General features: G+C 39.2%; 1 long non-coding RNA gene across 1 annotated transcript in view; it reads right to left on the bottom strand.

Moving 5' to 3' along the window:
* The window catches only part of LOC126471134 (uncharacterized), a 230204-nt gene extending 212626 nt beyond the window's left edge, over positions 1 to 17578 (bottom strand). Inside the window, exon 1 of the long non-coding RNA XR_007586294.1 lies at positions 15652 to 17578. This is a non-coding gene — a long non-coding RNA (uncharacterized LOC126471134). The remainder of the gene's footprint in view (positions 1 to 15651) is intronic.
* Between the last annotated feature and the right edge of the window lie 5 nt (positions 17579 to 17583).

The raw sequence follows: 17583 nt of genomic DNA, 5'->3' as shown, positions 1-17583 counted from the left end.
GTCTCATCGGATTGCGGAAGGATGGAGAAGGAAGTCGGCCGTGCCCTTTCAAAGGAACTGTCCCGGCATTTGCCTGGAGAGATTTAGGGAAATTACGAAAAACCTAAATCAGGATGGGCGGACTCGGGATTGAACCGTCGTCCTCCCGAATGCGAGTCCAGTGTGCTACCCACTTCGCCAACTCGCTCGGTTATTACATCATAGTCATCGCGCAGTTTAGTTATTAAACAGTAGCCCTTATTCGATGCACCTCTTTTCTTCTGGAAGTCAATGGTTCAGTTTGCAAGCCAACAGGAAAATTTTGAGAATAATTGGTTGTAAATGTCTGCTCCTTAATGGCTAATTTGAGCTGTTAGGACGCATTTCGATCTTGTACATTTTTTTCACAAACTAACTTCCATTACAGCGAATATGATGGATGATCTTAGTTCTTGTGAGGCTGTTTTATAGCTATCCTCCTAGTCTCAGATTTAGCTTCTTCCATTTACTCATAGCGTTTTACGTAAGTCCTAAAATTTCAGACTTCTACAAGGAACATTTTGAAGTGTATGAGTCGTCTGGGTAGAACAGCTTGCACACGTCATATTAGGTTTAGGTGCTCTGAGGTGGACAGAGGAACTGTGACAGTGCAAACAAATTAGTGACACATAAATGTACATTTTATTGCGCTATAATACTTAATTAAAGTTGTACAGCAACTCGTTGGATCTACTTGCGGATAGATACAACTAAGCAGTGGCCTGTCAAGAAGGCATGCTTTACTGGATACAATGTCAACAAGACTATGAACATCCAGGCCGCCACTTCGTCAGCCATTGCTGTAAACACTTGTAGCTATGCGAAGACTATAGGTGACCCCACTTGTAGACAAGGTCTCGCAGGCTGACCTCCACTACGAACTGTAGCTTTAAACTGCAACCCTGTAGCTCTGTACTAGAATTGTCGTATGTCGACGCCGAGTATGAACACCCTTGCCACCTGTTGCCGCCGCTTGTCACGACACGGAAGTCCTGTCTCACTGGCGACAACACGGAGGTTGTCGATTGGGCCTCGCTTGTGGTTGGTGGTGAACTTCAAAAGCGGCTTTCGTGGCGCCAATCGAAAACTGTCTCAGCCGTCCAGCTCCGGTTGCGTCCATTGGCGAGGACACAACACTCCTCCCCAGACCTCCTCACTGTCATGTAATGTCGCTTGCTGCTATGACGAGGGGTGGTGGTGGCAGCAGGTGTGGATTGTGGATGCAGCAAGTGATAAGTGAATGGGAGCCGCGTCCTTATTCGTTGCCTAGCCCCTGTTTGTGCCCCGGCATTCGCCTTGTGACTGCCCCTCAACTCCAGCCAAGAAATGATGATGATTATGAGAAGTATTGTGAGAAATATAATGAAGTTGGTAGTGGGGGTTAATTTCTGTGAAATGCAGTGGAGTGTATTCATTAAGTCATATGAATTTTATTTACAGAGAAGTGCAATTAATTTGTGAGATTAATTAAAGGTACGATTAGTGAGAAGGTGGAGTTTAACGTAATATCTGTGGATGTGTTGATTTTGGTGATAGTGAGTAGTTACATTGCTTAAAATGTTAACTTAATAATGATTGCAAGAATGTGGTATAATGAATAATAGTGATTAACTGGAGTAATTAATAATTACTCTATAATTATTAATGATGATGTTACTGTATATTATAGAGTACCATATTAAAGTAAGGTATAAACCAGTTCTGACAGACAAAAAGTTAACTGCAATTAAGATAGTGACTGATGCGTCAGTGGAGTGTTATGAAAAAGAAATCCCTTATTATCATGGATTCATTTAGATGACCTTATTATACAATTTCGCTAAGCAACAACATTTTATGGCATTTATTGAGGTCATTGTTGATGATTTGGCTACAACTTGCTTTCATATTTAGTATATATTTGCAGTTAATTGGCATTTGTGGGATTAGTCTTGCTTAAGGCTTCTTCAATTAGTGGCCATACCAGTAAATCCCCCAATTCTTTAAAGAATCGTATTCCCATGTGTGAAACAGCTTCAAACACCTGATTAGTTTACAAATGTGTTAATAAGTTAAATCATGAAGTTAAGGAAAGTTTTGAAATTATGTGTAATCCTTATTGGACGTCCTCATATTCTCTCATTCTCAAATACTCTATGAAGTAAAACCTGGGTATTAGAGCACCATTAGTTACATAACCTCAAGACAAAAATAGTTACCAACTGTAATACTTGTCTTACTGTGTTAAATTTTAATGTAAGATTATATCTCTTAAAGAGTGGATTATGACAGCATTTTAAATCCGGTCAGTAATTACATGAAATACAAAAGATCACATTTTTGTTGTCCCTGGAACCTGCAGGATAATGGTAGCTTGTATCGTGAATGGGTTAGCCGTCTAGTAAGACAGATGTACATATGATGCACTTAGGACTTCTATAGCTCTCTCAATAAGTCAATGAAAGAGCTATTGCTCATTAATTTTGTGAAGAACTGCCTTTTCTATGAAATGATTGATGAGGGAGTAATTCTGATAATAAATGTATACACTAAGAATTAATATCGACCAATTTAATGCCGAATACTGATGAATTTTTCATTCCTTTGTTACTAATGAACATACTAATCAGTAATTTTAATTCTGTAGAATAATCTGTGTATGAATCTCACCTGTAATCCTGGTAGTAACTATGATTCTATTCCAACACTCTAATGACAGTACCTAAGTGCTGGAGAGATGCTGTTGTTTGCTCACATCCTGACACACATACCACCCACAATTGGCATAACCCGTCAGTCCAAAAAGTTTCAAGACTGGATTAACAATAAGTACAGACAAGTTAAGATGATGGTGTTCTAGTAAAAAACTTAGAACTTTCATACAACCATGTGAAACTGCCAGAAAAGTCTTTCTTTGGGATGCTGTTCAATTCAAGCATCACAGTCGCAACTTCTTTGATCTTGGCAAACCATAAGAGATCCATCCTGCACATTATTGTTTGTGGTAGGTTTGTATTGATAACAACAAGTCTCAACACCTGTGATGATTTCTTTCCAGAAAAGAATTGTCCACAACTTTCATTTCAATACTTCTGCTGCAGATGCCTGAACATTGTTTTTGTTCAGGAATCAAGGTGTGCATGACAAACTTTATGCATTCTTGTCTCTTCTTCAAAACAATGATAGAGATCAAAATGGTAGTATGCTGCCAAAAAAGGAGGAAACGAAAGAAGGAGGAAGCTTAATGTATTTCACGAAAAATAAAAATGTACAAGTAACTATATAGTGACATGACTTTACTTGTTCTTCAAACCTTTATCCAAGTAATTTCACACTTCTCTCTCATATATATGATTCTGGTTTTTCCCTATTCATTCTTCTGATTTATAAAATGTGGTATTGTGTTATGAAAAGTATAAAGTTTATACTAATGTCAAATCACACTATGTAAAATTTTTCTACTACAAAACTTTCAAGGCAGTTACTGAAATGGACGTTATGTTCACAAAGCACCTTTCCCTTCCATTACTAATTTTTAAGACCACTCAAAATGAGGATACACATTTTGCAAATCACAAGCACTGACATACAAAATTCAAGCAAAACATACAAGAAATGGCACATGATCAAACAATGAATTAAATAGCTATAGACATGCCTGGACCAAGTTCAATCAGGACACCAAAGTTTAAATCTAAACATAATGAGAAACACATGCATACACAGATTGACACAATGAAAAAATCACTGTTTGGGGCAGGGACACAACTTGGCTATGGGCCTTTTAAACTTACCCCTTCACCACCTTCACTAACACCACATGTACACACTTGTCAGGACCAGGAAATAGCTCGATGATGACACCCAGCTTTCACATCAGGGGTCTCAAGTTGTCTTCCTTGATTAACACATGGTTGCCGATCTGTGGTTGCCAGGCTGTCTCCGAAGTCCATTTAGTGTCCTGTTGCAGGTTGTGTGTGTATTCTGTTGACCACCTCCTCCAGAATGATTGGTACAATTGCTGTGTGAGTTGCCACCAGAGCAACCGGTTGGCAGGTATTTTCAGGACGGAAGGTTCATGGCAAATACAAAGAGGTTGATCAATTAGGAAGTGAAAAGGAGTGAATGCAGCAGGAGAATCAGGATTTTCAGAGAGAGAACATAATGGCACTGAGTTCAAGCATGCTTCTATCTGGCTCAGTACGGTGGTTATTTCTTCAAACGTTAAGGACGCATTGCCAATGACATGTTTCAAGTGCGACTTCATTGATTTGACTCCTGCCTCCTACAGTCCGCCAAAGTGAGAAGCGGAAGGTGGAATGAACTCCCAACTAATCCCTTCTGACGTCGAGAAATTCACCACATCCTCAATAGTGCTTTTATTGGAGAAAAACCGTTTGAGCTCATTGTGCACTCGCACAAATGTAGTGCCATTGTCGCTGTATAGGTGAGAGGGCTTGCCTCGCCTGGAAATGAACCTTCTCAAAGCCGCTATGAACGAGTTGCTTTCCAAATCACTTACTACTTCTCAGTAGATGGCCTCGGTTGCCATACAGACAAATAATGCAATACAAGCCTTGGTGGTGACCTTACTTCGTCAGCCACCATGCTTCACAGTTATGGGACCTGCATAATCCAATCAACAATGTTGGAAGGTGCGTGACTGATTGATTCTAGCAGCAGGTAGCTGACTCAATAACTGAAGTGCTCTCTTGGCCTTAAATCTAAGACACCTTAGGCATTTCTGATGATTCCGTTGACGATGTTTCATCCACTTGGGATCCAAAATCTCTTACGTAACATAGTCAATACGAGTTGTGATCCACCATGTGACAGATGCTCATGCTCGTAGTTTATGTTAAGCCTAGCTAGGTGATGCTTAGGCGGTACAATGATTGGGTGGCGCTCGTCATAAGGTATGTTGGCATTCATCAGTCTCCCTCCCACTCTCACTATGCCGACGGCACCAATTATGTGATGTAGGTTGTTCAGTTTGTTGTTGTGTGGCAGAGGTGAGGTGGCCTTCAACAGAGAGATTTCGTCACCATAAGCACCGAGTTGCGCAATGCCAAAGGCCTTATTAATAGCCCTTTGGCATTCTCGAGGGGTTCTGTTAACTAGCAAACGCCTAGCATTACTGACAAATCTCAGAACATAAGCTAATATCCTAAATGTCCTTTTAAATGAGAAATACCTGCAAAAAAGTTCATCATCAAGTGCAATCACTGACGCCAAGGTTACTTGCGTACACCTCCTATTTGGCAGTTCTTCTGATTTCTGGGGCATGAAAGCTGTGTAGTCAAGGTCAATACTAGGTAGCCATGACGGACCAGACCACCATTGGGCAAGCAAGCTTAAAGCACTTAGATATATGCCACATGACAAGTGGTCAGCAGTGTCGTCCTCAGACCTTATGTGACTCCAGTTAGCAACTGAAGTCAGTTCTTGTATCTAGCGACTCTGTTGGCCACAAAGGTTTTCCAGTGACCAGGATCACGGTACAACCAACAGAGGACAGTCGTCGAGTCTGTCCGCAAATGGATGTCACAAGCATTGATGATACCCAACGCACTAGCTACCCTCTGAATGAATCATGCTAGAGGTTGACAACCACATAATTCCAGTCGTAGCAGTGTCTGCTGTTTTATGGGAGCAGTCCTGGATTATGCTGTTACCAAAGAGAATTACACATCTTCATTGGCGAACACACACCTTGTGTATATACATGCACCATATGCCAACTGTGAGGCATCACAGAATTCATGAATTTCTAATTTGACAGAATGTGGACTAGGAATAATCTTACGACTAATTACAATGTCATTTAAGAGGGCCACTGCTCAGCAATATCATTCCATTCCTCAATCAAACTTGATGCAAGAGCTTCATCCCAGTCAAGGTTTGATTGCCAAAAACGCTGCATATACAATTTACATTTCACTACTGCTGGGCCTAGCAGTCCCAGTGGGTCGCAGATTGCTGCTTTTACAGAGAAGACATTACGCTTTGTAATGTTAGTCAGCTGATGACTCTTCAGTTGCACCTCACACTGGGAGGTATCAGAATCAGGATGCCAGTATATACCCAAGGTTTTTTTTTGTTTGTTCCCCAGTAAGGTGGCACTACTGAAGACCACAACAACAACAAGGTGGCAGGGCAAGGACGTTTCTCTGTCCTGCGCTGGAATGGTTTCCATAACCCATTGACTGTTCGAACACCACTTCCTCACTGGAAATCCTCACGACGTGAGTAACTCTGTTAAGTGAGTTTGCAGTAGATGAGCTTCAGCTTCCGTATCAGACCCCCCGACACCTGTATGTACATTTTGGCTATGTCAGCTGACAAGGCCACATTGAAGGAGCGAAACCTTAAAACAATGGAAAGTAAGTCTGGCTGGACGGTGGGACCAACCATCAACATGTCGTTGATAGAAACTCCCGTGGAAGTGGCGGCAGAGCCATCAAACACTACTTTCAAACTTGTAGTGGAGCTGCATTCTTTGAAAACAGTGTGATGTGGAAGATAGAACATTGAACCAACCACATCTGGAGAGTTACAAATCTCCATATGTCCTAGTTCAGCATATTCACTCATGAACACAGAATATTCCCCTTTCAAATTCGGCTGCCGCTCAATCGCCTCTTTAGATGCTCCAACCTACGAGAGGCCTGCTGTCGTGATTCACCCAATGGTTTGCAGTCAGATTTAAAATGGCTCTGAGCACTATGGGACTCAACTGCTGTGGTCATCAGTTCCCTAGAACTTAGAACTACTTCAACCTAACTAACCTAAGGACATCACACACACCCATGCCCGAGGCAGGGTTTGCAGTCAGGTTTCACTAGCAGTAGTACTACAGATCTCCCTTCTTCATTACGTGTTGTGTGGCACTGGAAGTGAGCCTCACACAACTTGTCCTGTTTACTCAATGCCTTCTAATTCCCAAAACCTTTGCAATTTGGTATCTAGATCATCATCTCTCACAAAGCAAGGTGTCATAGTGGAAGAAGGCATGTTGCGTGGAGTAGCCGGTATTCATCTAGACAAAATCCAACCAAACTTTGTCTCAAAGAGTGATGGATGATTTGGCTGCACCAACCTTTCACTAGATAACACGTCAAAGAAGACTTCTGCTTCAAGCATTAAGTCTGTGGGGGCAGGTCTGTTGAATTCCGGATCAGCAAATCGAAGCTGACACTGAATATTCCAGGCAACTTTGTTTATATAGCTCGCTGGTAGGTTGTTAGTAACATTATCTACAACGACACAATTAGTTTTAACATGAAAATCACTAAACCTAGATGACAATTCAACATTACAAGTATGTGACACTGAAGCTGCAAAGGCATTGTTTATGCCATTTACGGGAAATGACTGTTTGTTACGCTTTAGTTTCAAATTATCTGCCAAACACTTAATATGAATGATAGCAGACTTGCACTGTCGAGCAAAACCCTGCAAGAGTGCTGCCTGCCTTGATGACGATAGCCGTTGCCAACAACGCATTGCAGTGGGTGTTTGTGTTTGCATTTATAGTTTGGTGGGCTACATACTTAATTGTAGCTTCACCGTTTTTACCGTGTTTAGGATCAGCGGCTTGGTGGAGCAGGACATTGTGCCTTCCCTTGCAGAACTTGCAAACGGGAAGCTTGCAATTGCGCGCATAATGACCACTAATGCAGCACAGGGAACAAAACCTTAATCATAGTTACGTGATCGCCTCTCTCACTGACTCTTAATTCAATAAATCGTTTGCAGTCACTGAGTGTGTGATGCTTATTACAATAATTACAAGTCACTTCGGTATCAGGGGACTGATGACCACAGATGTTTAGTCCCGCCGGCCGGTGTGGCCGTGCGGTTAAAGGCGCTTCAGTCTGGAACTGCGTGACCGCTACGGTCGCAGGTTCGAATCCTGCCTCGGGCATGGATGTGTGTGATGTCCTTAGGTTCGTTAGGTTTACGTAGTTCTAAGTTCTAGGGGACTGATGACCACAGATGTTAAGTCCCATAGTGCTCAGAGCCATTTGAACCATTTGTTAAGTCCCATGGTACTCAGAGCCATTTGAACCACTTTAACTTCAGTATCAGCATTGGCTAGATGAGCTCTACTTACATGTTTCACTTGATTAGCACTGCTCAGATCACTCCTGAACTCCTTAGGTGTAGTGTCCCTAAATATGATCAATTATAAGGCTTGACATTTTGTCTCTAAGAAATCTACGAGCTGCTTCAATGTGGTGAACGTCTACCCAGACATGTTTACTTCCCACTCCTGACGATCTTTGGGATTCATACCAGTCAAGATTTGTTCCGAAAGGATAACCTCATGAAGTGGCACATCGGGTTTGAGAGCTTCTAAAGCTTTCAAATGGCTACATACAAAGTTGATCAACTGTCGACAATCGGATGACGTACCGTGCCTGATGGTTGGTAAGTTTGACAAAGCCTTAGCATGTTTGGCTGCGACTATCTTAGGATTATTGTACCTTTGTGTGATAAGTCCCCAAGCTATTGACGAATTTTCTGACATGACCAGTATATGTTTTAAAAGGTCCCTTGCTTCACCTCGCGAAGTCGAATTTAAGTAATGAAATTTCTGAACATTGTCAAGCGAGTCATAATTCATTATTAGACTTGAGAACGTATCTCTGTAGGAAGGCCATTGGAGGTAATCCCCTTCAGAGATTGGCAAATTGATGGAGGGTAATTTCAGACTGCTAACGCTGCCTGACGGATTCGAATGAGCAGGCTCAGACTCTTGAGCGTGCCTCTTCATTAAACGTCCCATTGTACGTTCAACGATTTTACATGACTTCTCAAAATCCGTCCTGCCAACACTTTGATCAGTTAAATCATCCTCCATTTCGAGTTGGCACTAGGGCGATTCAAATTCCGCTTGGATTTGCGTCAATTTGTTTAACCTATACTCTAAGGTTTCAGTGCTAAGAGTCTCTGCATCCTTCACTGAATTATTTAAGTATGAAATCCACGCACTGACGCCATTACAGTTTGATTCTTCCTTGTTTGCGTTGTGTACTGAGTGTTTAAAATGCCTCCGATAATCGCGATTCCCCCCTACTGTGAAGTACGGGCTGTTATAAGATTTCTTAGTGCTAAAGGGCTATATGCGATCGATATTCATAGTGAGATCTGTGCAGTTTACGGAGAAAACATAATGAGTGATGGAATGGTAAGAAAGTGGGCGAGAGCATTTAAAGATGGCCGCACAAATGTGCATGATGAACAACGGAGCGGGCATCCTTGGGTCGTTAATGAAAGTTTGGTGCAGGAAGTGGACAATAAGGTGAGAGAAAACAGGCGCTTAACGATTTCCTCCTTGCGGGATGACTTTCCCAATGTTTCTCGTAGTGTTCTGTATGGCATTGTGACAGAGCACTTGAATTACCGAAAATTGTGCGCACGTTGGGTACCGAAAATGTTGACGGATGTACACAAAATAAATCGTTTAGACAGTGCATTGACTTTCCTTGAGTGGTGCCATAACGACAGTGATGATTTCTTAAGCCAAATTGTTATGGGCGATGAAACATGAGTGGCCTATGTCACACCAGAATCAAAGCAACAGTCCATGGAAATTGAGCAAGGGCATCGTTTTGCTGCAAGACAATGCCCGTCCGCATATGGCGAATCAGACCAAATATCTCATCACATCTTTTCGATGGGAAAGTCTACATCATCCTCCGTACAGCCCCGATGTTGCGCCCAGTGACTACCATCTGTTCCTGCACTTCAAGAAACACCTGGACGGTCAGCGTCTTCAAGACGCTGACGAAGTCAAAACAGTGATGAAGCAGTGGTTAACAAGTCAGGCGGCAGACTTCTATGAGAAGGGTATTGAAAAACTGGTACAACGTCATGACAAGTGCCTCAATATTGACGGAAATTATGTAGAAAAGTAGTTTAAGGTACAGGCTTTTATGTAAAAATAAAATTATTGAGATATCTTAGGACGTCTATTTTTAATTTCAAAATGGTACTTACCTAAAAAAACACGCCTCGTAATGACACTGTGATTGCTAATCCCCGTTTCTACACGATAAGGTCCGGTGTAATTGTAGCTACAAGGTCTAAGATATTTCTATTGTGTGTGGGCTGCCGAGCCAGCTGTGCAAGACAGTTCTCATAAAATGCGTTCGAAAGTATTTCACATGACTGTCTGTAGGCCCCACAATGAATCCATAGACATCCCTGTCTATAACTCGATAGGCTAAAGTCGTCTCCAACTAGGACTGCAAGATCTGGGATTTACGCGATATTGACCCTAGAGTTTCTTTGAATGACTATAACTGTCACAGCAGAATCAAGTGGCCGGTAAAAACATCCAACAGTTAACTTCGTTCCACCTACAACTGATATACGCAACTAGATAATTTCAATGTCACATTCAACTTTGACGGCCGTTGTGACCGTGCGGTTATAGGCGGTTTAGTCTGGAACCGCCCGCCATTACGGTCGCAGGTTCGAATCCTGCCTCAGGCATGGATGTGTGTGATGTCCTTAGGTTAGTTAGGTTTCAGTAGTTGTAAGTTCTAGAGGACTCATGACCTCAGATGTTGAGTGCCATAGTGCTCAGAGCCATTTGACATTCAACTTTGACCTCATTAGATACAATGTTTTTGTCAATTGCAATGAAGACTCCCTTTCCTACGGTCTCAAATCTGTCTTTCCTATACACGTTCCACGACTCGCTAAATATCTCAGAGCTTTCCACTTCGGGATTCAGCTAGCTCTCGGTCCCAATTTGAGGGCGAGAATTTTCCTGGAGGACAGTAAATTCGGCAAATGTGTTACAAATTCTTCGACAGTTTACTGATAAAATTATGTCAGTCGAAATGTTTTTATTCTGAACGCTTCCCCTGTTGCATATCGATTAGCGAATGTTCATCAGAGAACCTGAAACTACTGCCTAGCCTAAAAGCCCCTCATGTGCACTCCACAAGTACTCTGCTACCCGAGAACCTGCTTCCTTTGTGTAGTGCACACCTGGCCTGTCAAGAGGTGTCCTACACATAGCCGCATGATAACGCAGGTCTATAAACCTGCAGCCAAGACCGTCACAGAGTCGACGAAGCCTTTGGTTGACACCATCCACTCGGCTCCTAACCAAAGGACCCGTAATAGATGAAACTGAATATATAAATAAAAAGAGCTGTTCAATGGGAATAACATTACTGACATAAATAAAGATGTAACTGTAGAAACACAAAGAATTACTGGAAAACTGAAGAACTGCAACAAAATTTTTCTCGCCAAAAGGAAATTATCACCTACAGGCAACGAAGCCATGCACTCACATACTTACAGCTCAGGCAAAGGTCTATCAGGAACATATGCAATTTGCCCAATAGTGAAGAGTAGAGGTGGACCCTTTCATAAGGTATCTAGTAAATGCTTTGATTTTTATAAAAAGCACTTTTTATTCCGCCAACAATATTCAATGGAAAATGGCTGAGAGTTGACACAAAAAAATAAGATGTGACAGTGCCTAACGACACGAAATTTATCTCGTTAGACGTTACCAATTTATACACTAATATTTCGATAAATGAAACTACAAAGATTATTAAATAACACTTTCTAATGCAAAATATACAGTCTAATGATGAAGTAAGAGAATTTCTTGAGGTGCTTACACTAATTTAGATTACAACTACTTTAAATTCAAAGGAGAACTATTCTTACAAGAAGATGGTTTAAGTATAGGTAGCCTACTATCAGGTTTCATAGAAGGTATTTTTATCAATTTATTGGAAAACAAATTGTTTCAAGATAGTCCAGAAGCGGCAAACAGACTTATATTTTACCTTATGTATGAAAATGATACATCGCTCCTTGTGAAAAGTGATGACAATGACACCAAAATGATTGTCAACAGGTTTATGACTTACATATGAAAATTGGGTTTACTTGTGAAATGAATTCAAACAGATCCATAATTTTCTAGACTTAACCACCAGTATTTGTGGTGGTAACCATGATAACCATACCTTTGCTAGCTATAGTAAAAAAAAAAAACAGATGTACTGATAAAATTATCAACTACACCTCAAACCACCCAAGCCAACATAAGTAGGTCTTTTTCCATTCTAGATTTAAGTTGTTAATTAGAGCCCCACTTTCTAATACAGAATAAAAATCCGAGTTGAACATAATAAAATATATTGAGAAAGACAACAATTACCCACACAATTACATCAGTAACATCTACAATAACACAGTTAAGAGAAGTAAAGTTAAGTGTTTCTAGGGCTGATGATAGTGCTCACAATAAATTTGTCTAGCCTGTTATGGAAAAATTGGTGGCTGAATTGTTCCAGTTAAAAAAATACAATAAAAACATGGTATTTTCAGCCACAGATAATCTGGGCTTAATCTTGCCTGCCAGGGATCTGGTGTATACAAGACTGAATGTGCAGACTGTGGGAGAGACTGGCAGATGATTAGAGGTTATATTTGGCAGGAATGTCGCTCTGGAGCAGAGTGGTGCGACTGATAGGTCAAATTTCGCTTCCTATCTGATTTCAGGTACCCATGGTGTGCTTATGAAGTCCTCACACATGAGGATGTTCCATCCATGTAAGAGGTTACACATATGGATTTGTTGAAAGGTGTTGAGACTTTTCACCATCAAGCATCTCTATATGGGACACTACACAATGGGCAGGTAACCATGAGAGCTTCCCATTTTTGGGAACCATTTTAAGATCTGTGGCAGTTGACCAAAAAAGGCGAGCACTGAAGACGAATGGATATGGCATGAATGTCACATGTAAAGCACAAACATCTAAAAATCAGTTCACATCTGTGTTATTATGGATCTTTCTCTGTCCACTGCCAACAGCCAACATCAGAGTGCTTACAGCCTGACGATGGTCTAAATTATACACCAAAACTGGATGCCAATCAAAATAAACATATGTTGCAACCAAGACTGCTTTTACTGAATTTTAATATACACAGCTATTCACCTGAAATACTATTTATGATTATGTGTTCTGTGAGCTTCCAGAATTGAATTTTTATGCATTTAAGTAGTTTATCTAATAGTTTTCTATTTATAACATTAATTAGTACCATAATGGCCTGCACCCCTATATTAGTTTGGATGGGAGGACATCTTATCTCATATAAGCACTTGCTTAGCTCAGCAACTAGCTATCATTATGCTCACTAATTAGCTTTAATAGCATTTTGTTCCATTATTTATTAAACTGGAAATAATGTACTTTAAATCTATATCTATTTGGATCTTATGTTTGTTTTAGAACTGGATGTGCAGTATTTCTAGATACATTTATACATAATGTACTTCTTTGATACAATATGAGCAGCATTTGTGTAAACATCAATATCAAGCTACACAAAGTGGTTTACATTACTTCTGCTTTGACTGTAACGAGTTTTTACCACTTTAACATCAGTCACCATTGTATTCACTTCTATTTTACATTGGTAAAAATGTTTTCCTTAAAATGTAACAACATTACTATGGGGCAGAATGCAGTACATAAATATAGCATTTTTTCCTGGAGTTGTTGCAGCCTATCTGTGCCACCATCTCTACATTCACATAGAGCTGCTTATGGAAGTCAACTGTGTGGAATTCCACTTACTGATGTTTATATATAATCGACAAATGTACCAGTTAAACCTGCCTATAATTTGATCAACAGACTCTGCCCAAAGACACCACCGCCTACTGCACTGCTCTGCCAGTATAACATGAAGCTGCCGCCCTCTCTATTATTTCATTACAGTTATTCTACTGAGTCATCTAATTATATATTCACTGGACACACAATAAAATCTTAAATGAAAGGCATCACCAACTGGTATCTTCTGGGACTTATCAATGGCATTTGATTGTATCAGTCACGATATTCTATTAGTGAAGTTAAGTTTTTATGGAATACATAATTCACATGTGCCTGGTTTAGGTCTTATTTAAAAAACAGAATGCAGAAAGTTGTCCTTGGCTGTGCAAAAAACATGAAGAGGGATGCCATGCCATCATCTTGAGGAGAAATTACAATGGGCTCCCAGAAGGTTCGATCATTGGCCCACTGCTGTTTTTGCTTTACATTAATGATCTGCCACTTTATTTGAATCAGGAGGTAAAATTAGTCCTGTCTGCAGATGATAAAATCGTTGTTGTTGAGCTGAGCAAAGACACATCAAGAGAGGAAATAGTAAATGGCGTTTTGCTGAAACTTACTGAACAGTTTTGCACAAATGGGTGAGCATTGAACTTTAAAAACTGCTGTATGTCCAGAGCCAGTATTGTACAGTCAAAAACATTCCACCTCATATTAACCTAGTATACCAAGAAGTAATAAAATTGTAAGTTCTTAGCTGTGTATGTAGATTAAACTTAAATTGAAAAAAAAAAAACATTTGCTACCAGATCTGTTAAAATATTTAGGTTTTGTGACAGTTGCCATAAGATTAATTGCCAACTTTGGGGATAGAGGAGTCAGTACATTAACGTAGTTTAGATCATTTCACTCATTTATGTTTCATGTGATATTATTCTGCGGGAGGCGAAATTAATAATATTGTTGCTGTCTTATATAGGTTTATTGCAAATTAATTCATAATACATTTAACTCTCACTGCATATCAACATGAAAGTATTAATAACTCAACAAATGATTACACTGAAAATAATAAAAACAATAAAACATTTACAGAAAGTTAAAGCATACAGTTTCTGGCATCCCAGTAATATTTTCAGAAACCCATAATGAGCCAAAACGCTGCTACATTTAAAGTCTTTTTATTACAATGTTATTTTTTCATGCTACAAATTTATTTTGGTTCCATGCTCATTAGCAGGCTATTTTCATAGCACATTGTTAATGCAGTAACTGTCTGATACCTTTGTAAGGTACCCTGTTATCGGATAAGAGAGCATTTTATTTTATTTGCAGTTTTGCTATTTCACATGTGTGAAGTAAATGTATTAGAGCTGCAGTATGTATAGAGTAAGGAGTGAGTAGTAGGTTCCCATGCTGGTTAGGAGAAGTGGTTGGCCATCTGGCACTTTCAGAGCCAATGGGATGAGATGCCAATGTTAAGATTTATCATAGTGTGAAAAATTTAGAAACTAAAAAATTTTGTGAGGAACAACATATAGAAGCATGTATGTGTGAGCTTAAACTAAATAATGGTACCTATATAATTCCCCATTGGGAAATATTCAGCTATTTTTGAAAAACTTGGATTTTTTATTGTGCTATCTGTCAGACAGAGAGAAGCAAATTATAGTTTGTGGTGATATCAATGCAGATTTACTAAAAAAGTCCATTAGAAAGCTTGACCTTGAAATATTACTTGGTTCTTTCACTTTGACATCAGTCATTGATTTTCCTACTTGGGTGATACAGGAAAGCAGCACACTGATAGATAATGTTTTTAAGACCAAGACAAATTTTCCATTAAGAATGGTCTGTCTGATCGTCATGCACAGCTAGTTACAGTATATGACATAACTCAAAGAGTAATTCAATACGTTCCTCCAAAATAGTGTGTTCAATTAACGATTTAAGAATTGCAAATTTCAGGGAAAGCTTGCAACAGTTGGATTGGGCTGAGGTGTACAGGGAACCTGAGGCTACTTTAAATTTTAACCTATTTCATGATACTTTTGTGAATATATCTGAAAATAGTAACCCTAAGTAAACAGTGAAATATAATTATAAGAAACTGTCAAAAAATCAATGGATTACTAAAGGGATAAAAATGTCTACTAAAAAGAAAAAGGAAGTGTATCTTACAGCTAGAAGGAGTAATAATCCAGAAACAGTGAAACATTATAAAAACTACTGAACTGTATTAAGAAAAGTTACTTAAAAGTTCAGAAGTGTGTACATTATGTCTGAGATAAGCACTTCTGATAATAAAATTAAAACAATTTGGAATATTATTAAGAGGGAACCAGGGCAACTGAGTGGGATAGTGCACAAATGTTTTAATTCATATTTAACTAGAAAAATGCAGAAGGTTGAAATTAACAGTACAGATAGTCTGCAAAAATCAGCAGAGACCTCTAACCGGGGAGGTGTCAAGAATGGTGTTGCATGGGGTTCAGTCTTGGGTCCCTTATTGTTCTTAATATATATTAATGGTTTGCCACTCTATATTCATGAAGATGCAAAGCTAGTTGTTTTTGCTGATGATACGAGTACAATAATCATACCCAACAAACAAGAATGAGCTGAGGAAACTGTAAATAATGTCTTTGAAAAAATTATTATGTGGAAATGGACTCTCATCATTTGAAAACGTCATATTCATGGCCTATGGAACAAGTGTTAATGTAATGTAGAAATTGCTCACGACATCAGCAAAGAGATACATAGGGAAAGTATATTTATTGTAGTGCAAATCAAGTAATAATTATTACGAAATATTTGCTAACAGAAATCGCCTTTTGCTACTCAGATATTAGGAGGAGTCCATAGGTCATAAATACTAGCTTTCAGTAATTTTCAATTCCAGGAAACGTTGATACTGATAAATAAATGAATAACTATAGCATAACTGAAGATGTATGATTTCATGCAAGGTTCAGTACGAGTGGTGGGTTCTTGCACCTTCTACTGCTGCATTTTGTAGATGTAGCACAGACAAAATTTTACATGTGTAATGTCACTGCTGTGGAATTCGTTGCTGAGCATTATTCGTTAATACTGTTTAATTTTTTTTTTACAGCTTCAGTTGATAGCTAAGTCAACAGTGTTACATCTTTTTTTCATGTTCAGTTTTGGTTGTAAATCATATTAAACGCCCTTATGACGTAATTTTTGTTCATCAGTTGTGAAGTTGATATCCATTACATGCGGTTCTTGTGTGGAACTGGAAAGGCGATGTACGTGTCTGTTTGTCTGCACTACATCCATGATACACAGCAGCAGCAGGTCCCAGACAGTGACAGTGTTGACAGTTTACTATGGAAAGAGCTCGATAATGGCCATAGAGCCTAAATATGCTTATAGCACGAAAAAGTAACAGGATAATAAGACATCTTTGAATATAGCACCGTTTTGGCTACCTAAACATGTAAAAATTGTAAAATTTACAGTTGTGACAGAGTGTGTGGCTGTTGCCAATAGAATAGTGTTATGGATACTGTTATAATTTTTAACCAAATGTGTGTTGTTACACTCATTTTTATGAAGACTCGAATTAATTTAAATCTTTTGAAAAAGGAACATCTGATAAGATTTATGATGTCTTTCACTTCCAAAAGAAAGTATCTGCTAAATTCAGTTTCACTAGTGAATTATAAAAAACATTTATGTCAATAAAGCATGCAGTATGGCTGCAGCTTAAAGGTACCTGATGAGTCTGACATCTGGCATATTGTTATTTCAGAACTGATATTTTTAAAAAGCATTAAAACATCAATAGTTTATGAATATTAATAGCACATAACACAAACTTTTTACTACTGTGAAACACTACAGATAGCTGAGCTTTTTGATCTGTGATGACAGTGGAATTTAGATTTATGTCAGTAAACTGAAGGGGATGAAGTTGACTATGTGACACTACAGGTAT

The sequence above is a fragment of the Schistocerca serialis genome, chromosome 3 (genome assembly GCF_023864345.2).
Source record: "Schistocerca serialis cubense isolate TAMUIC-IGC-003099 chromosome 3, iqSchSeri2.2, whole genome shotgun sequence".
Lineage (NCBI taxonomy): Eukaryota > Metazoa > Arthropoda > Insecta > Orthoptera > Acrididae > Schistocerca > Schistocerca serialis.
This window is presented reverse-complemented; position numbering and strand designations above follow the sequence as displayed.